The 25,323-nt window shown below is 38.0% G+C and overlaps 1 protein-coding gene across 1 annotated transcript in view; it reads right to left on the bottom strand.

Annotated features, from left to right (window-relative positions):
- The window catches only part of LOC102500420 (CUB and sushi domain-containing protein 1-like), a 214,376-nt gene that overhangs the window by 27,739 nt on the left and 161,314 nt on the right, over positions 1-25,323 (bottom strand). The window lies entirely within an intron of this gene.

Genomic DNA, 25,323 nt, shown 5'->3' with positions numbered 1-25,323 from the left:
ATAGAATTTTTCTATGAAATAAAACACATTGGGTGTTTTTAATACTATCCACCAGCTTTTCTCCACCCAAGTAAATTCATAGCAATTCAGCTCACAGGTGGTCCACAAAACCACTCCACGGGTGCTGGCCTCATTGACTGCTTTGTTCTACATTTAGACTTTCTTGACAGATATCTGTCTCTCTCTCTCTTTTTTTTTGTTTGTTTCTGTTGTGTTTTTTTTTGGTTTTGGTTTTGGTTTTTTTTGAGAGCTTTTGGCTATAGGGCGCATGCTCTCACCAGAAAGACAGAGAGAGACAGAGACAGAAAGTGAAAAATCAACCTCCAGGGGGGATGGCCATGCCACAATCCCTTCTCCTCCTTTCTCCTTTCAGGATCTTGGGCACATATGCACACGTGCCTGGTGTGAGTTTAAGCCACTGGGTCTGGGACTCAAACCATGGTTGAACTACATGGGAATTCAGCCAACTGCTGATCCCAATACCTGTCTTTATCTAGAGGTCATATTATCACTTTGAGGTTTTTCTTTCTTTGTTTTGCTTTTAATTTTTCTAGAAGGCATATGCACTCACAAGAGAGAGACAGTAAGAGAGGGAGAATGAGAAAGTAACCCCTTGGGGTATGGTCATACAACAATCTCTTCTCTTTTTCAAGCTGCCAGGTCTGGACTTGAATCATGAGGTCAGCTCCCCTGTCCACCATGCTATGGTCTGGTCCATCACAATGAGTTTTAAGAAAGCCCATCCCAGGCCAGTGAGTGGTGTGGTTAAGGCACTAGACTCCCATATGGCCGACTGTGGTTCAACCATGGTCCTGGTAGCTTGCTTTCTCACTTTTCCTCTCTGTTTTTCTCTGGTGAGTGCTCATGCCCTATAGCACATTAAAATAATAATAATAGGGACCAGCAGTTAGCGTAATGGCTATGTCACTGGACTCCCACGTAGTCGACAGTGGTTCGAGTCCCGGACCCGGTGGCTTAAACTCACACCGGGCGCGTGTGCATGCATGCCCAAGATCCTGAGAGGAGAATGAAGGAGAAGGGATTGCGGCGTGGCCATCTCCCTTCGGGGGTGTTTGCTCGCTTTCTATCTCTCTGTCTCTCTCTGTCTGGTGAGCACATGCACCCTATAGCAAAAATCTCTTCAAAAAAATAATAATAAATCAAATTAAATCAGTAATTCATTTTTTTAAGAAAAGGAAGCTCATTCCAATGCCCCTTTTTAGTATGATATGCTCCCTCCCTCCTCTGTATGAGAGCTAAAACTGTATTTTACACAAGCATTGTTCTATTTTTAATGATTTACCTCATTCCTACCACTGAACAACTGACTAAACTTGTTATTTGACTTCCACACCTTGTGTCTCAGGTGGAATAGAACCCAAAGACTTGCTAAAGTTCAGATGAATCACATCATACCTGTCACTCTACTTTTGCCATGTGTACAATGACAATTTGTTCAATGACTTTATAATTTCTTCTTATGTATCAATAACACTGGAAAAAATAAACTTTTCATTGCCTGTAAGTGGCTTTTTCTACCAGTCTACCAACACTCCTACAATGACATAAACTATCAATTACTGTTCTTAAGTAGGCCTTTATTTACTGCTATGACAGGATTTAACTGTGTAACACTTCTTTTTCAGTATATAAGTAAATGCATAATGGTAACAAAGACTTTAATGTGATTATATAAAAGTTCAAGTGGATTGCATTTTGTTTAATTCTTGCAGTTGTCTACTCTGAAATTTATATCACATAATGATAGGCTCAAAAAAAGCGTTTTAGAAATCAACTGATTGTGTTGACTCTCAATCACAGAAAATTGATTTACTATTGATTGATTGGATAAACTTATTTTTTAAAAAGTCCTAGCCATTAAGGTAGTGAAACATTATGGGTAGGTAGCTAAATATGACTTTTTAAAAATAAAATCCTTCTTAGGATTTATCTTTTGAAAGGTTTAAGTCATAATTAAAAAAAATACACACACACACACACACACACACACCAGATAGTATAGTGTTATGTTGCTGGACTCCCACATGGCTGATTGAAGTTCGAGTCCCAGACCCAGTGATTTAAAACTCATTGCTAGGGCATGTGCGCGTGTGCCCAAGATCCCAGTAGGAAAATGGAAGAGAAGGGATTGTGGTGGTGTGGCCATCCCACCTGAGGGGTGATTTCTCACTTTCTCTCTTCTCTCTCACCGTGTCTCTCTGTCTGTCTGTCTCTCTGGTGAGCACTCATGCCCTAAGGCAAAACAAAAACCCTCTAATGATAATAAGAAGAATTGTACATATTTGTAGGGGGGTACAATGTGATATTTTAGTAAAGAATACGTTGTTGATGATTCATTCAGGGTGATTAGCAAACCCATTACCTCAATCATGTGCTATTATTGTATTAGAAACATTCAAAAATCCTCTTGTTTAGTTACTTTGAGATAAACGGTGAGTGATTGCCATCTACGTTCTCCCCAATATACTTTATAGCACTAGAAATTGTCCTTCCTACCTAACTGCAATTTTATTTTCATACTTGGTATCCCTATACCTCCTCCCTTTCTGCTCCCAGATATCCTCCCAGCCTCCAGCTGCCACTCATCACCTACCTCTGAGACCCTTTTTTTTTTTTTTCAGTTTACACAAATGAGAGACAATATGTGTTATTTTTCTTTCTGTATCTGGTATTTTTTATGATGATCATTTTAACATGACAATTTGTTCAATGACTTTATAATTTCTTCTCATGTATCAATAACACTGGAAGAAATAAACTTTTCATTGCCTGTGAGTGGCTTTTTCTACCAGTCTACCAACACTTCTCCAATGACATAAACTATCAATTACTGTTCTTAAGTACTCCTTTATTTACTGCTATGACAGGATTTAACTATGTAACACTTCCTTTTCAGTGTGTGTGTATGTGTGTGTGTTGATAGATAGATAGATAGATAGATATCTTAGAGAAAGAAATTTTTATTTTTTCTACAAGGTGCATACACGCGCCAGAGAGACAGAAAGTGAAAAATCACCCCCCGGGGGGGATGGCCATGCCACAGTCCTTTTCCTCCATCTTCCTCTAGGGATCTTGGGCACACATGTACATGTGCCTGGTGTGAGTTTCAAGCTGTCATGTCCAGGTCTCAAACTGCAGTCAACTATGTAGGAGTCCAGCAACATAACAATTACGTCATCTTCTGGTCCCAAAGAAATATATTTTTAACAATAAAATATTTGTAATGGAGATTACATGCAAATGAAAGATAAAAGTTACATAAAAATATGTAGTGTTTATTCCTTAGCCATGTTAAGAGATGAAAATACATTTACGACACCAGGGTTCATAGGTTGATTTTATAAAAATATATCACCAAATTCACTGACATAAATATGAAAGTGGAAATCTAGGTAGATTCCTTGATTCCTTTTCTAAAATTTTTTTTAGGATTTTGCCATAGGGTGTGCATCCTTACTAGAAAGAGACAGAGAAAGACAGAGAGGGAAGGAGAGAAATGATCCCCCCATGAGGGGATGGCTATGCCTCAATATTTTCCATCCATTTTCATCCTGGAATTTGGGGCACATAGGCATACACATCTGGTGTGATTTTCAAGCCACCACATCTGGGACTCGAACCACAGTAGGCTATGTGGGAATTCAATGCCTTAACTACCAAGCCACCTCCTGGTCCTGGTAAATTCCTTATTATTGAAAGTTAATCATTTCAAATTGGACTCACTTTATACCTTATGTGACTTATGTAAAATGAATATGCCATAAGATATTCTTCAGGATAATGGCTAAACATACAGATGCAGAGAATAACTATTTACTCACTGAAAAATATAACATAAACATATAAACAAGGTTCCTTGGTCAAGTCTGCAAAGCTAGGTACAATTTAAGAGGCTCACATCATTCCCTTTTCCACACCGTTTCCTGCCTCCTCCATTAGTAATCATTTAACATTTTTTATTGTTCACTCTTTTATTTAAAAATGTAGAGCTGACTCCTTTGCCTAGTGGTTAAGGGGGCCATATCCCACACAGCTGACTGTGGTTCAAATGCTGGCCCCAACAGAATGGAGAAACAGAGGAAAAGATTTAGCATGACCTTGCCCTATTAGAGAAGATTTTCCTGCTGGCCCTGGTTGCGTGGGTTTTTAATTTCTCTTCTTAAGAGAGATAAAAGCAGATCCTTCACTGTACAATTCCATGGCAGAAAACCCAGCTCCTAGTGGTGACTTGGTCAGTCACTCTGACGGATGCAGTGCTTTCTGTTCCACCTTCTGATTATGTCTCCTACAAAGTTCCCTGAAAATCAAAGTGCTTAGCCCTTCTTCATTTCAGATGACTCACAGGCAACACATCCCCTCTGGAAATGTAGAGATTAGTTTTGAGGTGGTAAATCACTGGCCAGTCTCTTTGGCCAGTGATCTACAAGAACCTGAGAGTCATCCTTGTTGTACTTTAGGAGCATATTGATGAAGAGTCCTGAGGTATAAGTAGTGTTCTGAGGCTTTCCAGAATAACTTCAGAATTATTTAAGAGTATAATTTAAGATTTTCCAGTGGTAAATTTTTAGACAAAGCCATCTTAGTTATTATTCCTTAGAATTGTCCCTATTTCTCCCAATACACATGCCGAAAGGTACATCTATAGGGTATATTTAAACAGTTTGTTTAAAGCTTCATTTCATCTTAAGGTTGAGAAAATCTCTAGTGTGAAATTTATCTAATTATTATTAGATGTTCCCACATTTAATGGCAAAGTTAAAGATCAAGGTAATTTTATGATTTTTTTCCACTTAGTTTCTTCAAAATGTTTATAAAGAGAATAGTTATTTCAACATTTGCTATCATACCTATGCTTAGGCTGGGTCTTCAGAAAAGTCACGATGCATTTTGCATAGAAGAACATAGAAAAATAGGTCATGATTTTTCTGATGACCCAATATTAAAGAAAAAAATATAGCATTCTCTGATAGTATATGTTTCTATTGCATTTTGCTATAGACATTTCAAAAAATTTCTGCCTTAAGCATGAAGTACAACTATGCCTTTCTAGATAAGGAACATCATCTGAATTACATTATTTCTTCAGCCTAAATAAAGTGACAAAACTCCACATTATTGCTGTTAATTCTCAACTTTATTGCTTGATGTCACCTTTCCACTTTTTTCCTAGGTCTTCTTCATTGCTGTCTTTAAATTGATGCTGAATAAAAGAACTAACTTCCCATCTGCAGACAACTAATCTGAATCCATCTTCCACTCCTCTCCTGGACACTCAGCTCCTTCAATTTCTCAACTATGCTTTTATCGATAAGCATCTTGGCAGGGAAGTAGCAGACTACAGCTGGTAACTTAAGGAGGGTTAATGAAGGACACAATGGGTATATTTGAAATTTGGTTTAAGTAAATAACAAGGTTTAAGTTAGTCCAGTTTGCCTAGGCTAGTAGTAGTGGGTCAATTTACCACCTCCAGGCCAGGAAATTGTTAGAGAGGACAGGACTCCCTCTAGAAGCTTTTACATTTGGCACAAGAAAAAGACCCATTGGGACCAGCAGTTAGCATAATGGCTATATCGCTAGACTCCCACGTAGTCAACCGTGGTTCGAGTCCTGGACCCGGTGGCTTAAACTCACACCAGGCATGTGTGCGTGTGTGCCCAACATCCCAAGAGGAGAATGGAAGAGAAGGGATTGCAGCATGGCCATCCCCCCTAGGGGATGATTTCTTGCTTTCTATCTCTCTCTGTCTTTCTGGAGAGCACATGTGCCCTATAGCAAAAACCTCTCAAAAAAAAAAAAAACAAAAAACAAAAAGAAAGAAAGAAAGAAAAAGACCCATGGATAAAATATCCCTGCCTTCCTTTGCTCTATTCATAGATATCCCTTATTCTTGAAACCCCACGAGAAGCCAGAGTGCAATGGAGTCCCTTGATAAATTCATTTCTTAGAAACATAAAACTCCAAGAATAGTAGAAAGAAGATGCCACTATCATTCTTGAGACTGTTTTAACGAGTAGTTGCATCACCTATAGATATCTACTTAAAACACCCTACTCAGAGACTGCGATGTTCTAGCTAATCCTCTCAAGTCACTTCTAACCACGCTCTCCTCATTATCAGTCTCTACGTGCATGAGGACTTCAACTCATCTTTCCATCTCTACCTTCAAAATGTCTTTCAAATCTAGCGACTCTGGACTGGTATTGCACCACTCATGCCTACAATCCGTGCCGTTCACCGGGATGGTGCTGATTGCTGCTAGGCAGGTCTCCGGCCTTCTCTGCAGTCTCATTCTATCCAACCACCTACACGTCACATGTCTATTAGATTATTCCTGTAACAGCATGTGTCAGATCCACCTGATGGAACTATCCAGAGCAAGACCTCCAGAGGCTTCCCACAGCAGTGCACACACGAGACATGGACGTGCTGGTTCTGCCTGGTCTTGCTCTTGCCTAACTCGAACAACTCATTGTCTATGACTCTGTCCCCATGGCTGATCCTGCTCTTCTTCAATGGACACTCGCAAAATCTCACTTTGTGATTTTGCACTTGCAAACAGTCCCTGCTGGGATATTCCCCAGACATTCACATGGCTTGTTGCCTCCTTCAGTCAGTACTCCACATAGAGCCACACCCCTATGGCGCTAGCCTAAAGACACATGTCACTCCTAATCCTTTGTCCACTTGCTTTCTCATTGGGTTTTGATTGACTTTATCACTACCTGGAAGAACATCAAATCTAAGATATCATTCATTGCAAGACACATCATATTTTATGCCACACTGACACAAAAAAATGAAATGTGGCATGAAACTCTCTTATCAATGTGACTACAAGACACATCTCATATCAGAGATGTTAAAATGTAAAAAAAATTCATGCTTTTAAAGTAATGAAATAAATTATGTATTATTATTATTATTACTTATACTGCCAACATTTCTGAATAAAATGTAAAATCTGAGTGAGCTGGTCCTTGGCTCATTTATTACTGCAATATCCCCAGCCCTCCAAACAGTGCCTGGAGAAACGCAGACGTTCAGTGAATACTGATAAAATTGATTATTTAAATTAAGTCTAATGTTAGTGGTTTTAGCTGTCTGGTTGTTTTGCATCCTTTTTATCTGTGTAGCTTCTAAATTTTACATATCTTTATCATTGATAAAAAAACATTGAAACAATATTATGACTATATATTTTTCAATATATAGTGAGGTTTTGTATAGTTCATTTATTTATTTATTTATTTATTTAGTGATTTAGTGATTTATTGGATAGGGTGCATGTGCTCACCAGAGAAACAGAGAAAGAGAGAGAGAAAGCAAGAACCACCTCTCCCCTACCTAAGAGGGGATAGCCAGGCTACAATCCCTTCTCCTCTATTCTCCTCTCAGGATTTTGGGGATACATGCACATGTACCTGACATGAATTTTAAGCCACCAGGTGTGGGACTCGAACCATGATCAACTACATGGGAGTTCAGTGACAAAACCATATGCCAGCTGCTGGTGGCGCTTTGTATAGTTATATACAATTGACACCTCAGAAATAGTTTCTGAGTAAAACTTAGCTTTTCAAATATATTGATAAGAGGCAGATTAAAGAAGGTATTTCCTCCTCTTCTAAAAAGAAAGATGACTATTGTCTATAGATTTTTAGCAATATCATAATAGGTTATGATTAGATATCTGAGTCCAAATAGAAATTTAAGGTATGCCAGTCATTTTTTTTTTTCTCTTAGACACTTCATGCATTGCCTCTCTAAAATATAATGTTAGGCTAAAAAAGAGATGGGGAGAAAAAACATGTAAGAAGCAGACACGGACACTAAAGAAGACAGCTCGAAAAACTGGCTTATTGCTCATTTGAAGTGTGGAGCTTAGTGCTTATCACTAGCTGTGGTTGTTATGCATCAGAAGGCTTCAAAGACTGAAGGGCAAACTCATTTTCTTTGCTTGATATTCTTGGTAGGGAGAGGAAAAAAAAAACAATGCTTTTGTGTGAATTTATCATAATATTGTTCAAGGGAAAAACTCATAAAATTCCTTCCTATTGCTCCCTTTGATTTGATGTATCCTTGTCCAATACCATCATTTACAGAAGACAAGATAAGCAACCCAAGCGGTAGAGCGGCTCTCAAGGTGTCAACCCCAGCCCTCCATTATTATTGGTCTCCACCCAGGAAATGTCATTGGTGAGGTGGAGTTTGCTTCCATACAAAGCACATTCTTTGGCAATTTATACAGTTCTGTCTTCTCTTAAGGCTGAATTAGGCTGTATAATTTGGAAACAAAGCTAACAAATGTTTATCCCAATGGGACAATGAGAAATAAGATCAACCCCAGTAGCTTCTAAAGCTCTGCTCAAAGAAATTCCAATGAAAGTAAACACACCCAGCAAAAAGCTACATGTAACAGCCAATCCTCAGCAAAAGTTATTTATCCTTCAGAGTAGATTATCTTCTTTACACAGAAGATTATAGTCATTATAATTTATTGATAGCATTAATGTTTTCCCTTTCTAATCACAAAGAAAAATAAAGCAGAATATCCCACCAAAGCTGCCACAGATGTGGCTAATTGATACCTGTTTTCAAAATAAAAAGAGGTTTTGATACACACAAGAATTAAGTATCAATAGAATTTACTTGATAGAAAAATTACAGTGGTTCAGCCAGGGTAGTCCAAACTGCGGGGACACTTCTGCTTGGAGGCTACGGACCCATGGGAGACTTCAGGTTTGATTCTCACCTCTGAAATGAGGCCAGGTGCAGTGGCTCATGACTGTATTTAGCTATCTGGGAGACTGGGGCAGGAAGGCCTCAATGTGGCAAAACCCTGTCAACCCCCCTCCCTACTAAATTAATTAATTAACTTGAAAAATAAAAATTAAAATATCTCTATTACTTTTTTCATTTCTTTTTTCTTTTCTTTTTAGAGAGATTTTTGCTATAGGGCACCTACACTTGCTAGAGAGACAGAGACAGAGAGACAGAAGGTGAGACATTGCCTCCTAGAGGGTATAGCCATGCCGTAATCCCTTCTCTTCCATTCTCCTCTTGGGTTTTTGGACACACACGCACACACGCCCAGCGTGAGTTTTAAGCCACTGGGTCCATGTCTTGAACCAAGGTCAAATCCATGGGAGTCCAACCACGTAACCCCCATGACATCTGCTGGTTCTTCTTTTTTTTATATTTCTATATGATCCCTGTATATCTTTACAGTGTACAACTTGGTTTTTCCCAGTATGAATAGAGTGTGTATTAGTCAAGTCAAAGACATTACCATGTATGAATACGTCAAAACCAGACAACTATTTATGTCTATTCAGTGTTTTGTTTGTTTCCTGATCCCCCTCTCTCCCACCCCACATTACCCACCCCTGCTGTACCGCCTCTAGCACCTACAGTGGCCCTCTCATTATGTTTTTTAAAAAAGAAATGCCAAGGGATGGCTATTTAGCGTGAATATTTTCATTTGTCTGTGATTTGGTAAAGAACTACTAATGGGTTTTATTATTTTTAATCTAAACTTTGTATTTTGCAATAATTGTTCATGCATATACAGTTGTAAGAAATAATACAGAAAGTTCTCATGTAAACTTCATCCAATTTTCTGCCATGGCTCATTTTGCAAATCTACAGTAAAATAACACAACTGGAAATTGCTATCAAGATGACAAGATACAACACATTTTCATAAACACAGGATCCCTCCTAGAAACCTTTTGTAGCCACACTTACTTTTTTCCCAGCCCTTTACCCCTCCTCAATGCCTGACCTAATCAGTTCCCTATTTCTATCATTTTGTTATTTCAGACTGTTAGAGAAATAGCGTCATACAGCATGTAAACCTTTTGGAATCAACAATTTTTGGTTGGTGTAACTCGAGATTCATCCAGGTTGCTGCACCAAAGGTCACTTACTCATTTGCACCTATCAAGACATGTAGGTAGTTGCTAGTTTTTGACTATTAGGAATAAACCTACTATCAGCATATACAGTCGTATTTTATGTTATTACATGAACCTACGTGTTCATTTCTCTGAGAACAATGTCCAGGAGTGCGTTGACTCGTGAAAACCTCAGGTTTAAGATTCATAAGAAATGGTCAAATTGTTCTCTCGGGTTTCTCTACCACTTTAGACTTTTGCCCACAACATTTAAGTCATCCAACTACTCGATATCCTTTAAGGTATTTGGTGTTGTCACTCTCTATTTTTAATTTTTTTTTTTTTAAGATTTTTGTCATAGGACATGTGCACTTGCCAGAGAGAGAGACAGTAAAAGTGAGAAATAACCCCTCAGGGGGACGGCCATGCTGCAATCCCTTTCTCCTCCATTCTCCTGGCTTTTGGGTACATACAAACATATACAGTGACCACCAGGTCCAGGACATGAACTGCGGTCGGCCATGTGGAAGTATAGGACTTTACTGTGTCACCTGCTGGTCCTATCACTCTCTATTTCTTTTTTTTTATATTAGATATTTTTATAGACTGATAATGATACTCATTTTTTTTTAATTTCCCTATTACATAAACCTTATTTCCCTTTTCATGACCATAATGAGTATCTTCTTTGGTGAAATATCTTTTTCTGTCTTTTGACCATTTCCTAATTATGTGTGTGTGTTTACCATTGAAATTGGAGAATTCAGTATGTAGTTACTACATGTACAGTTTGAAAATACTATTTTTCATCTGTAGCTTGTCATTTCACCTTACTGTTTTTATTTTATTTTTTTAATTTTTTGGCTAGGGGGCCTGTGTGCTCACAGGAGAGAGATGAGAGAAAGAGAAAAGTGAGAAAGTACTCCATGAGGAATTGCCATAGACCACCCCTTCTCTTCCACATCTCCCTCCTTTTGGGATTTTAAGCACCCAGCATGTATTTCAAGTAGCCCAAGTGTGAGCCTGAAGTTGTGCAGTCAGCCGTGTGGGTCCAGCCACCTTAACCGCCACACTGGCCATGCTACAATCCCTTCTCCTCCATTCTCCTCTCGGGATCTTGGGCACGCACGCACACGCACCCGGCGTGAGTTTTAAGCCACCGGGTCCAGGACGCGAACCGCGGTCGACTACGTGGGAGTCCAGCGACATAGCCATTACGCTAACTGCTGGTTCCCGCCCTTCGCTTTTTTCATAGGATCTTTCATGAAGCAAAAGCTTCCATTTTAATTAGCTATATTTTTGTCAATTTTTCATTTATGGGTTGAGCTTTTGGTGATAGAAATCTTTGCCTAGTTTCAGCTCACAGTTATCCACCTATGTTTTTCTAAATGTCTGCAGTTTTATGTCTTAACCTTAAATCTATTATCTATCTTGCATTAATGTTTGTGTAAGGTAAGAGATTCAGGTTTATTAGTTTTATTCTGACCCTGTGTGCCTAATTGTTCTAGCATCATTTGTGGCACGTGCTGTTCTTCCCTCACTGAATTGTTTTGGCACCCTCACCAAAAATCAAGTGGGAGTACTTCTGGGTCTATTTGTGGCAAATTGTATTCCATTTTCATACGTGTTTACCCTTCCATTAATATCACCATAATTGCAGCTATATTATCTGTCTTCAAATTTTCTTCTAGCTCATTTGTAAAAAATATTTTATGTATTCTATTTATTTCCTCTGCATTTTCACATGAAATTTAGAATAATTTGATTATGTAAAAAAAATTTTGCTGAGATTTTGTAACAATTGCATTAACCTGTATATCCATTTGGGAAAAATTGACATCTTAAATGTTTATTGAGCCTTTCAATACATATACATTTTATATATATATTTCTCTGTATTTTGATCATTGGTTTCTTTCATAGCATTGTGTAGTTTTCAGTATACAAGTCTTATAATGTTTGGTTAGATCTCCTCCAGGGTATTTCATGGCTGTGAGTGATTGGAAATTTTGGTATCCACATGTTCATTAGTAGCATTATTAGTATACATATGTTTTAGGCTCTTTGCTTTTTTTGTTGGGGTTGTTTACTGAATTCTGAGCTTGCTCTATGGCAGTTTGCTCTCTCTGTTTTTCTCTCTGTTCCTCTCTTTTTCTCTCTCTTTCGTGCTTGGTTGCATAGTCCTCCAAAGTGTGAATGGAGGAACCATAGTTCATTCTAATCTATTGATGGATTAATGCCAATTCCTTGCTTTCACACAGAGTCTGGAATAAAAAGTCTTATTTATCTGTCTTCTCACACTTTTTTAAAGCAAGACTTTATGCATGGTGTGCAGTGTAGGCTTCCACTAGTTTTTATTTAAACAATTCAGCAATTCAATATTGTTTTAAATCTTTAGAAAGTGTTCATCTCTAGATTCACAATTTTACTTGCTTCATGGATGTCTTAATTTTTCCTAAAGAACTACTTATTTAATTTATTATTATCATTTTTTAAAATTTTCTCTATGGCCCATTCATTCACTAGAGAGAGGCAAAAAGAGAGAAAGAGAGAGGGAAAATGAGAAAGCAAGTTGCTGGGTCCAGAACTCGAACCATGGTCAGCCATGTTGGGGTCAATGCCTTAACCACCATGCCACTTGATGGTCCTACTTGATTTATGTCTTTCTATGGCCTTTAAAACAATTTTATTTGATAATAACATAAAGATATAAATATGGTTCCATGGTCAAATCTTCAAAGCTAGGTATAATTTAAGAATCTCACTTGGATTCCTTCTCTACACTGTTTCCTGCCTTCTCTATTAGCAATATTTAACATTTTTTTACTGTTCACTCTTCTATTTAAAAAAGTAGAGTGGACTCCATTGCCTCCTGGTTAAGGGAACCATAGCCCATACAGCTGATTGTGTTTGAAATGCTGGTCCCAACAGGATAGAGAGATGGAGGAGAACAGATTGAGCATGGCCATGCCCCATTAGGGGGAGCTTTTACTTTGATATCTTTCCTTCCATCTGCCTCTCTCTGGCAAGCAGACATACCCTCTGGCAATTAAAAAATAAATATATGTTTGTATGTATGTATATATGTGTGTGTGTATGTGTGTGTGTGTGTATCTATATCTATCTATATCTATATCTAAATTTGTATCACCACCCAAAACTTAGATAAAATACAATAATTTCATCATTAGATATAAACTGAGTAGAAAAATAAGTGCAAAAAATGTCCTAGATTGCTTTTAGTAATAGTGATACATATGGTAATATTTGTATTACTTTCAAGATATTTTTGTCTGTGTTGTGGAATAAAGCAATTGAGAACATATGTGATTTTTTTGGGGGTAGAGGTTTTTACCTTCAAGCATGTGTGCTCAATATATGTGTGTGTGTATGTGTGTGTGTAGAAAGAGAGACAGACAGATGGTGAGAGGGAAAGTGAGAAATCATCCCCTCAAGAGGGATGGTCATGCTGCAATCCCTTCTTCTCTATTCTCTTCCTGAAATCTTGCACACACACATGCCCTGCATGAGTAGTAAGTCACCAGGTCCAGGACTCAAACTGCAGTAGGCCCTTTGGCAGTCCAGCAATGTAACCACAGTGTCATTGGCTTGCCCCTGTATGTGATATTTTAATTCTACCTTATTCAGAGATTTTGAGAACAGGTATTCTTGATTACGCTAACTGCTGGTTCCCAAGAGAACAGGTATTCTTAATGTAGACAAAAATATAAGTTAAAGACATTATAAAAACCCTTGAAGTCCTGAGTTTGAATTGGATATATCAGTATGAACTTCTTATATATGTCTTCTTAAAATGCACACACATACATTCACACACATGCATACTATCTTTTTTAAGAGTCAAAATAACAATGAAAAATCAAGAATCAATTAGCACTGCAAATGTGGAGATTATATTTTGGAAATAATAATTTTTCCTCTAAAGAGTCTAGAGATCCTTGGCTGAGTGATTTCAGGTCTGCAGTGGGAATTACACAATAAAAACTTAGAAAATTTCATCAGACTCTTTGGAAAGGAGGCCACTTCACACAGGACTCAGCCTGAGAGGATGCTAAAAGTCAAAGAGCACAATTTTACCATCATAAAATACAGTAAACCCCACAGATTACAAATAGATATATTTCAAATTTCAGAGTCCTCAATAATACAAAAACTAAGATCAATCACTTTAGAGTAATGGTTCTGAGTCCAGAAAACTTTTGTCACTACTCCCTCCTCCATTTCAGGGAACATGTGACAATGTCTGGAGATATTTTTGATTTTTATAAATTGAGGAGGTGACTGCTTCTGGTGTCTACTGGTTGGAAGCCAAGGAGCTTGAACATGACACAATGCACAGGAGGGCCTCTGCCTTTACAACCAGTACAAAAAGTGTCCACTTCAAATGTTGAGGATGCTACAAAAACATCTCATTCTTAACAGCAGTAAATAAATGAGAGGAAGAAACATGTGTTTTGTCTTGCCGATAAATATTATCACTGGACAACTTAATAGTAAATTTATCTTTTAGAAGTACCTCAACAAATACATGGGAAAAGAAAAGGCAGAAGTAGAATACCCAATCTGGACCCCCTACTCAATGAACAGCTCTGGTTAATGTGCTTAAGCTCCCATGTCTCTTGATGGAAGAATACACCCCTGGACACAAAGTCGTCCTGTCAAAAATATTCAAACTTGACCCTGACCAAACCTCTATAGCTAAGTATCAACTTACAGGAATTTCCTTAAACACCCTGGGAATGCAACCAGCAAAATTCAAACTGTGGAGGGAAAGCATTAATGGGACAAAGAAATGTGGTATTATCTGTTGAAGATATTTTATAGTTTTATCAACTGGAGTAGGGAGAAATGTTAATCTGTTGAAATATTGATTTCATGAGCTAAATAATGTGATTGAATGTATAAAAGAAAATGAAATTTAAAAATGTGAAAAAAATTCAAAGTGTGGAAAACTCTATAGTACAACTGTCTCTCTTCTATGAACAAATAACAGAGATGAAAAACAATGACAAAAATGAGACAGAAAGAAAAATTATAAATTAAAATAATTGTGAATTTGTGACCAGCAGATGGCATGGCTGTAACAGCGCTAGTCTCCCACGTGGTTGACTGTGGTTAGGGTCCTGGACCTGGTGGGTTGAAAAACACTGAGTATGTGTGCATACATGGCGAGGATCCCAGGAGGATAATGGAGGAGAAGGGATTGTGGCCTGGCTATCTCTCCTAAAGAGTGATTTTTCACTCTCCCCCTCACTGTCTCTGTGTCTGTCTCTCTGGCAAGCACGAATGCTCTAAGACAAAAACATCTTAAAAAATTTCCTGATTACATTAACCAAACGATCATGACACAGTGAACTTTTACTAACCTGAGTACTTAGAGCACATCACAGTGAAGGAGACAGAAACTATACTTTCAAGCAGTCTGGGTCACATTCTCTGAGTTTCATAGTAAATGAAGAAGTTACCGTGCTTTCCAACAGCCTTAAGACCGAAGTACTAATGTGATGAGTACCTATGAAAACCTGGCAATGACACATGTGAATATATACATGATCATACTATCTCATGTCACAAAAATGCAGTGAGGTAGATTGGCACATACCCTTTTTATAGACAGCTCTCAGAAAGAGAAAGTAGATCATAAAGAGAAATGAACTTAAACACAGTTTGAAATAAGTGGAACCCGGTCTCTATAGCTTCAAGGTTCACAGCCCTTTCTACTATGCATTTTTTTTTCTTTTACAGGACAGAAACCTTATGAAAGTGAGGATGATACATCTGTGCATCACATACTATAAACAAGAAAGCTGAGAGAGAGGGTGATCACTTGGGAGACAGTTATAATAATCTAGGTGACAATATATCGGAACTAGTGAGGACCAGAGGGAACAAGACCACAGAGCAAATGCAGGCTTCTGATTTATTTGAATAAAATCTTCAAGAATAAGAACAAAGCCATATAAGTAGTTAGAGGATAAAACTTGGAGAAAAGACACAAAAATAACACACCATGGTAACTAAGGGATTATATCCTTGAAAGAAAGAATATAATTCAAGTGGGTATGTTATAGAAAAAGGAAAAGCATAAAATTTAGATCCATCATCTTGACTCTAAAGGAGATTGTACATAGAGGAAACAATGAAATAACTGCTTGTTCTGAGCATACCAGGGGGAGAAGGAATGTAATGGAAAGTCAAAAATACTGTCCCAGACTCGGATTGATAATTACATTTTTGACAAGAAAGTGAACAGTTTGGAAAGATAACAGTAAAGTTGAAATAGACTTAAAAACTAATTTGAAAAGTTTGTTGTAATGGAATTGACTGCAAGAAAGGAAATAGCCACAGCCTTAGGGAGAAAAAGAAAGGAGGGTGAGTGGAAGAAAATTGTGGATGTACTTTCTAAAGTATTATCATTCCACAAAAGAAAGACTTCCAGATAATCAAAATGCAGAGTTGTCATATTGCATGAGCTATTGTAAAATTAGTTTCCTACACGTTTCTTGATAAGTCTCCTTCACACAGGAGACATATTTACATAGACAGTTTGCAAAACAAACAAATGTAATTACAGCTTCCAACTGGGGACAATTTTATGGTCTTCAATGAGCTGTCATGACTATTTATACAACTTATTTTGACAACAACCCAGTTGTTATGACCCCTACTTCATGGATAATAAAACTGATAATCAGAGAATTAGTGGTCATGTCATGGCCAAGCTAGAAACTAAAAACAAAGTCACATTTCAAAGCTCAGGTAGTCAGAAAATAAACTACCACCTCCTCTTTGTGTGTAAACAGATTGCTCTAGTGAAGGCTTCATTCTGTATGGACAAAAGAAAACCTACTTGGGAAATCTAGTAAGAAAAATAATCTTGTTACATGTGAAAAAGAAAGAGAAATATGCCATTTTTGAAAATGATGTCATTTAGTAAGGCAGAAAAATAGGTCTAGTGAGATCATCAAGACTTTGGAATTTTGCCATCCATTAGCTAGAACTTGGTCGAAGTATAAATATGTGTTGGTGATGATCAAGTTATTTTTAAATTGTAGTTGATATCTTTAAATAATGATTTTTTTCTCCTAACATCAAGTACATGCAGAAAAATTATGGCACTAATTGAGTTGGGAGAAGAAAGGAAATAATGATCATGCCGCCCACCCGCACTTAGCAACTTGTTAACAAAGGAGTTGAAGATGTAAAGAACAAACAAACAAACAAAAATTGGTAAAATGTAAGTTCATTTTCAGGAAGGTAGAAAAGTCCTAATGAAATTAAAACACTGCATAACATCGGTTGTTATATTTTGAGTACCTCATTATTAAAAGGATTAAGAAAACATCAAAAGAGCAATAGAAATGATCAAAGAACAGCAGGCACTGATAAAAAGATGAAAGGATCTCATTGGGAAAAAAAAAATAATAAAGGGCTGAAGTGACTCTACATCTATCAAACGCAAATTAACAAAAAATAGCAGCATACTTTTTTCTCATGACACAATTTCAATCAAATAAAATATTTTAATGAAATAAAAATGCTAATTTTAGCAGGAAAAAGGCTTAGCTGAGACCCATAAAAAAGGACATGGGAATACAAAAGAAAAGAAAAAAATGAAGGGTGATTTAAGTTTTAACAAAAGAGAAATTAATTCTAAGGTAGTTTTTGATGAGATGAAAAACAAAGAACCCATTTAGAGCCCAATTCATTTGGCTAAGGGACTGGAAATGCAGGTTAAGTACTTAGTTTGTAGGTAATGAGAACCAATGTTTACAAAGGAGGAGAGAAAAGGTCAGAAGTTTCTCTGTAGGATTAGACACTGAATGTTTGTCTGATCATTTGGCTCCTTAAAAACAGTAATTGAAACCAGCAGATGGAGTAATGGTCATGTAGTTGGATTCCCACATAGTTGACCATGGTTTGAGTCCTTGACTTGGCAGCTTAAATTCACACTGGTTGTGCGTGTGTGTGCTCAAAATCCTGGAAGGAGAATGGAGGAGAAAGGACTGTGGCAGGGCCATCTTTCCTGAGGGGTGATTTTTTGCTTCCTGTTCTTCCATCTCTGTCTCTCCGGTGAACTGACGCATCCTATAACAAAAATCTCTAGAAGAAGAAGAGGAAGAGGAAGAAGAAGAAGAAGAAGAAATTCATTTATTCTACTCTGTTCTGTAACTCCTTTTGAAAAGTGCTCTGCTCTAGAAACAGCAGATGGTGTAATGGTTGCGTCACAGAACTCCCACAAGGCTGATCGCAATTCAAGTCCTGGGAGCTAGAAACTCATGCCAGGTGCATGTGCATGTGTTCCCAAAATCCCTAGAGGAGAATGAGGGAAAAGGGATTGCAGCATGGCCATTGCCTCAGACAGTGGTGTGTGTGTGTGTGTGTGTGTGTGTGTGTGTGTGTGTGTGTGTTCCTGTCTTTCTGTTTCTCTGTCTCTCTTGTGAGTATATGCACCCTATAGCAAAAATCTCTCTAATAAACAAAGACAGATAAAAAGAAAACTGCTCTGCTCACAATCCATGTGATGATGGTGCAACCCTACCTACCATCCCTGCCTCAGTTATGAACAGATAGCATGGAAGGGCCAATCAGATTCTCCATGTCCTGGACACAGTAGTGGTTTGTGGACAGGACCACTGAGTGTCATTTTGGGGTTTGTGATGAACCTCATAGAATGTCCTCACTCTTGGCTTAGAGGCCATGAACAAAAATTAAAATGCAATCGCAGAGAATCTGAAAATGATTATATTCTATCATGTACAGAGACCCCCAACTGAGGATGAAGCTACAAGAAAAGAAAATAGGTGAGCATGTACCTCATGGCAAAATTCAAATTAAAGAAAGAAAGAAAAAAATAATTAATGTTCTCTGGCAATACCCACTTTGCTGACTCACATTTGCTGATATAGTTAAATATTTCATAACAGCTTATCTTACAATTCTAAGAGGAAGCCTGTGTCTATAATTCACTTATAAAATGTAACTCAGGAAATAAAATCAAAATTAGGAGTGAATGGTGCTCCTGCCACACCTTTCCTTAAATGTAAATCCTTTATGAAGGTTAGAATATCTTCAGGCAAATTCTTCAACACATAGCCCACAAACAAAACAAGAATAATTCTTTTGAACTCAATATATTTGTTATTTTTGTTTAATTTTATTTTCATTAAATTATACATTAATCATATTAGTTTCAAATGAAGACAACCGAACCCTTGTTGGAAATTTACCAGAAGTAAATGGCAGAAACAATCTATATGGATATTTAATTTAGATTATAAACATTTCAGGAATTCTAGCCCAGTGACATGAAAGTTAACATATCTGTCTATTTATCTATTTATATAAAATCAAGTAATTCAGCCTCCAATTCTCAATTATTAATATGTTTGACTACTAAATGGCTTACCAAGAAGCAGGAACTGTACTCTGGAATTGTCCAGAGATAGAAAATGGAATAAAATGGATGTCCTTTTCTAAGAACTAGAGGACACTCACAATATTAAGTATTAAAATTATCACCCTAGCTGAGAAGAACTTGCAACAGGGTTACTAGAAAATGCTGGAAGGCATTTTTCTCTTAGTGACTGTGCTGAGAGAGAAACTTGAGGATGAAGAGCATGTTTCCAGGTGGAGAAGGAGATCAAGGATCCATAAGAAAGAGGAAAAACATCGTAAACATTGACGTGAGGAGCGGAAGGAAAGATGAAGCACATGGAAGGCAGGCACACAGCATGGCTACTGCATAACACTGCTTTGCAAAGATGGGTCATTCTGGAAGAGGATAAGAAATTGAATAAACACTGTCTGCCATGGTTAGAGCACTTTCAAGGGTAGACAAGCTGCAGGTGTAGAAAGAAGGTAATTCATCAGCCAGGATGTGAAACAAGAGGTGAAGAGGGACAGGCTACATGCAGTAGCTCACCCAGACTGTGGCCACTGAGGTGGGATTACGGGTACAAAACAGGCACTGTGACATTCCACAAGTAGTGCCGCTGCATCCTTCTCATGAAACCTTCCTACAAAGGAGCATCAGCATTCCAGAAATGCATCTCTGGTGTCCATCCTGGCCCAAGTCTACCTTTTAGGAAGGACCCCGGCTACCTACATGCACACCAAAGTTTGAAAAGTGGATCATAGCAGTAAAAAGCATACACTGGTATGTGGAAGATCTGTGTAGAAATGCATCTCTTTGAATTTAGAAGAGTTTAATAAAAAGATTGCAGGGCATCGACTACTGAACAAGGACCCAAGAGACAGTCCAGGGAAGGGGGCTGGAGAGAACCTTTAAAAAGGCACCAGATTATTTGGGAATTAGGTACTAAAGGCTAGAATCCTATAGGTACTCAAGCATAAGAGAATGAGGCTTATAAACACATGCCTAGATAGAAATCTTTGAGGCAGAGTCACACCAACAATCAGAAAGTTCTGTGTTAACTTCTATGTCACTGGGCTAGAATTCCTGAAGTACTTAACATCTAAATTAATATCTTTTTAAATGTTGAGTAGACCAAGTGTCCCATTGCCCCAAATAATACTACAAAGATCTTAATGGTCTAGGAATTGGCTAAGGCATTGGACATTTATCTATGTAGTCACTTAGGATACATTTAAGGAGCAGCCACATGCCCTGTGTCTGGACCAGAGGCTGCACAGGTGTGGGATATAAAAAGATTTTTGCACTCTCAGAGTGTCAACCTACTGGGAAGATACACCATTAAACAGCTGCTGTAATGAAGCCAGTTTACAGTGGCCTGGGATAGGTGAAAAGACATCTAATATAACCCAAACATATTAGGCTCATTGGAGAAAGTAATCTTTGAGTGGGGGCAGGAATATGAGCCAGTTTCCCACCTGTTGAGGCCATGGAAGAATGACGCTTGCTAGGAAAAGAATATGTATATATGCAAAGAAAAAAAAGAGTATTTGAGATCTGGACGCTCCACATGGCTAGAACATAATGTGTATGTGGGAAGTGGTGAGAAGTGAAGCTGGAGATTGGTGACCAGTTTACAAAATATTCTGTGGGCCCTGGAAGACTCTAAACGGTTTTAAACAATATAGCAATGGCCTTGGTTTTCATTTTATTTTATTTATTTATTTTGAGAGATTTTTTGCTATGTGGCATGTGAACTTGCCAGAGACACAGAGAGAGACAGAAAGTGAGAAATCACCTCCCAGGGGGATGGCCAAACAGCCATCCTTTGTCCTTTATTCTCCTCTCAGGCTTCGGGCACACACACACGTGTGCCCGGCGTGAGAATTAAGTCACCGTGTCTGGAACTCGAACTGCGGTCAACTTTGTGGGAGTCTAGTGACATAACCATTGTGCCATATGCTTGTCCCAGTTTTCATTTTAAAGCAAAGATGATTCTAACTGGTGTCTTGAGGAAAACTAGAAGGGACGGAGTTTATGCCACTTTTGTGAACCCCTAAAAGAGACACTTGTAACGGGCTTTCTTAGGCTAAAAGGAGAGATGACAGTAAGAAGGGACAGAACAGGAAAATAGTTACCAGATGGGACTGATGGCAATTGGTTGATAAAAAAAAAAAATTATAGGAGAGAGGCCTGCAGATGTTGTGAAGCAAGGCACTGGACTCACTGACGTCTGACTGTGGCTTGAGTCCTGAACTTGGCAGCTTGAAAATCACACCGGGTGCATGTGCATGTGTGCCCAAAATCCCAAGAGGAGAATGGAGAAGGTACTGAAGCATGTCCTCCCCCCCCCCCACCAGGGAGTGATTCAGTTTCCCTCTTTCTGTCTTTTTCTCTCTTGTGAGTGCAGGCACTATATGGTAAAAACCTAAAAGAAAAAATAAATAAATAACAATAGGGGAGCCAGGTAGTTTTACACTGGTAAAATGTGATACTCTGTGAAGTTGCCACCCAGGAGCAGGTTCCAGTTCAAGTCTGGAGACCTCCTTCAGTACATCAGGTATTTGTGTGTCTGTAACCTAGAGACGGCGGAGAGCTGGAGAGATAGCCTCAGAATCCACTGATGGGGCTATTTATTGCTCTCTTTCTCTCTCTCTCACACCTGCCCCCATGCCTCTGTCTCTTTCTCACATGGAAGAAAGAAATAAACTTTAAAAAAAAATAGGATTATCCATCATGAACATGGATCAGAAAAATGTAAGATGAAAACAGAATTTATGAAGCTACCACCTAACTCTTCAAAGATATCAGAAAATGACCCAGCAGCTGGTAACTGCTGAGGTCTAGATAAAAATGGGCAAATTGGTTGATGTGCGCTCCAGGTGAGAAAGACTGTTAGGTGGCCGATGCGTTGTAGCGTGTTTGTCCACCAAAACGGTGAGGACACTGCTATCTGCACTGCCTGTACTCCCCTCTATTCCACGCAGAGAAGAGCATCACTTTCCCACTCGGCATAAAAGCGGAGGCCCGTGGTTACAGACTAAGATGCCCAAAGTAAGTTTACTCAGTGTGCTCACTGGACACAGAAGGCAATTCTGCTTCTGGTAGGAAACAGTGCACTGAACTCAGATTTTACTAAAACTGTTCTAAGTGTGAGTCTAAAATAAGTCTTGTTTTTACTACACAGCAGACATCACAGGGAACATGTCCCTTAATTTACCCCCTGCTAAAATTTAAATAGTGATAGCAAATTACATAAAATATGATTGTAGAAATTGATGAACTGTGACTGAATGTTACTTTTGGGACAAAAGTGCTTCAGAGTTATCCCACTTAGTACAGAGGAGAAGCCACAGAAAGGTGGACTTGCCCAAATTGCAAACTTGTAGGGATTTGGACAAGCATCCAGGCATTATGCTTGCTTTCTGCCAGTCTTCTTCCCAGCTGGAAGTCACCATGGTCATTAAATAGATCTACTTTGAACTGGGAATGGGAATCACTTTTTTTTCTTTCTTTTCTGATAACTAACAACAAGCTGTTGCAATACAGTGTGTGTATGTGTGTGTATGTGTGTGTATGCATGTACACATATGTATTGATTTATATTTAATATGTGTATTATATATATTATATTATATATATTTATTATTTTACATATATTATTTTAGAAATATGACCATGCCACTATCCCTTTTTTTCATGTTCCTCCGGGGATTTGAGGCATGTATACACATACACCCAGCAAGATTTTCAAGCCACTGCATCTGAACTGCGGTCGGCCACAGGGGAGTCCAGTGACATAATCACCATGCCATCTGTTGGCCCTTACAGTACATATTTTATTTAAATTTGTGTAACCTCCAACATATTATAGCCTTACAATATTTAACAAAATTCTGATATTAAAAAACAAATTTATACATTTATATTTTATCTTACTTTTGTAACTTCTGCTAGGAATATTAAACTATAAAATAGAGAAACTCAGATGCATCCTCCCCCTCCTCATGCTCCTATGAGGTCACTTCAGGATTTCTGTATGTGCTTGTGGGAAGGGGATCCCAGGAGATGGTCCTATAGGTAGTGTCTGTCAGAGAAAATAGTGCCCAAGATTACAGGGACCATAACTATCTCAGGGTCACAAAGGGGGTCCAAAGATTTGAGGGCCCACAACATGCTTTGTACCCCCTTACACAACTCAAAAGACTTTCATCATCTTCCTGAGACAGGAATGGGTAGATGAGTAAGGGATTACAAGGGAGACCTTCAATAATGAACAAAAGTGAGATTAAATTTACTTCCACTTGGGATGGACTGTGAAATAAAATCAAATTTGATTATTATCTTTATTTTATTTTATTATTTTGTCGGATGACGCACGTGCTTGCTGGTAAAAGAGAGAGAGAGAGAAAAAGAGAGGGAGAGAGAGAAAGAAGGAAAGTAAAAATTTCAGGCTTGAAACTCACATTGGCATGCATACATACTCAAAATCCCAGAAGGAGACTGGAGAAGAAGGGATTGTGGTAGCCATCCCCCCAGGAAGATAATAGTAAAATCTCACTTTCTGTCTCTCTGTCTTTGTCTGTCTCTCTGGTGAGTGCATGTACCCTAAAGCAAAAATCTCTCTTTCAAAAACAAAAAAATCATTCAATACCAAAATTAAACTAAGTTAGTAAATATTAGCTGCATATTATTTTCCAATAAAATAATTCATGAACAAATTTTTATAGAGATTTTTGCTATAGGTTACATGTGCTCACCAGAGAGACAGACAGGAAGTGAGAAAACACACCCCAGAGGAGTGTCACACTGCAGTCCTTTCTCCTCCATTTTCCTTTTGGGATTTTCGGCACACCCACATACATGCGCCTGGTGTGAGTAGCAATCCACTAGGTCCGGGACTCAACTGCCGTCAACCACATGTGTGTCTAACACCTCCACCACCATGCCACCTGTTGGCCCTTCGAACAACCTTTTTAAAATCAAATAAGCAGTTATTTATGCATCTTCTCATCACAGTCAAGTGACTGACTCATTATCTCCAATTGTTAGCTTAATATAGTACTCTGAAAATACTAATATTCAGAATGTTTTTTAAATATATTCTCTCAACTTTTTAAATCCTCAAGTGTTACATTAGCTCTCTTGTTTTAATTATCTTTTTAACTTTGGAATACTGTTTTATCAAAAGATAATTCATGGAATTGAATTGGCACTCTCTCAAGGATTAATGGCCATCCACGTTTTCATGGCATCTCAAGTTGTAGCTATTGATAGTTTATTGAGACTGTTAACAGAGTACTAATTAGAGTTAAATGTAATTATAATTAATGTGGTATGGCCATCAAACTGAAATATGACACATAGAAGAATATTTACATTTTAATTGAGAATACTTACATCCCTTAATAGTCAAGGATCCACAATTTGGGAATGATGTTCGCCTGTACTCTTCATACCATAAACCTTATGATGTGTGTCTTAATACTGCCAGAATGAATTTACTACAATTTGCCCTGTTGGAAAGTGTGTGGTATTTCACTAATGATTTTAGATTCTACCAAAGGCAGAGGCAAGTGTAGGTCATGTGGAAAATATTATACCTCTATCATGCTTTCTTGAATAACTGTACAGTCATGTAGAAGTTCAATTAAAGGTCAGCTCTAAGAATCCAAATGTCAGAGAGTATTCAGCAATTATCTCTGCATTCTGGTCCTAACCTTTTAATAGAATGTAAATAGACTTTTGTTTTTAGTTTGTGTTGTAGATTCCTTGTTTTAAAAAGTCACAAAGTCTCTACTTCACCCCACGTTTATTGCAAAGGGGGAATCTATTTCACATTTTATAGATAAAGGTATTCATGGTTGAGCTCTCTCCTTGCCATAGGACTTTCTAACATTGTGGCGACTTCACTGCACACAATGAGTATAGCCATGCCATGATGTGTGCACACAGACAGATACACAGACACACAGACACACACACACACACACACACACACACACACAC

Source organism: Tupaia chinensis, unplaced genomic scaffold, assembly GCF_000334495.1.
Source record: "Tupaia chinensis unplaced genomic scaffold, TupChi_1.0 Scaffold143877_1, whole genome shotgun sequence".
NCBI classification, from domain to species: domain Eukaryota; kingdom Metazoa; phylum Chordata; class Mammalia; order Scandentia; family Tupaiidae; genus Tupaia; species Tupaia belangeri.
Note: the sequence above shows the minus strand (reverse complement) of the source record. Positions and strands in the feature narration are given on the sequence as shown.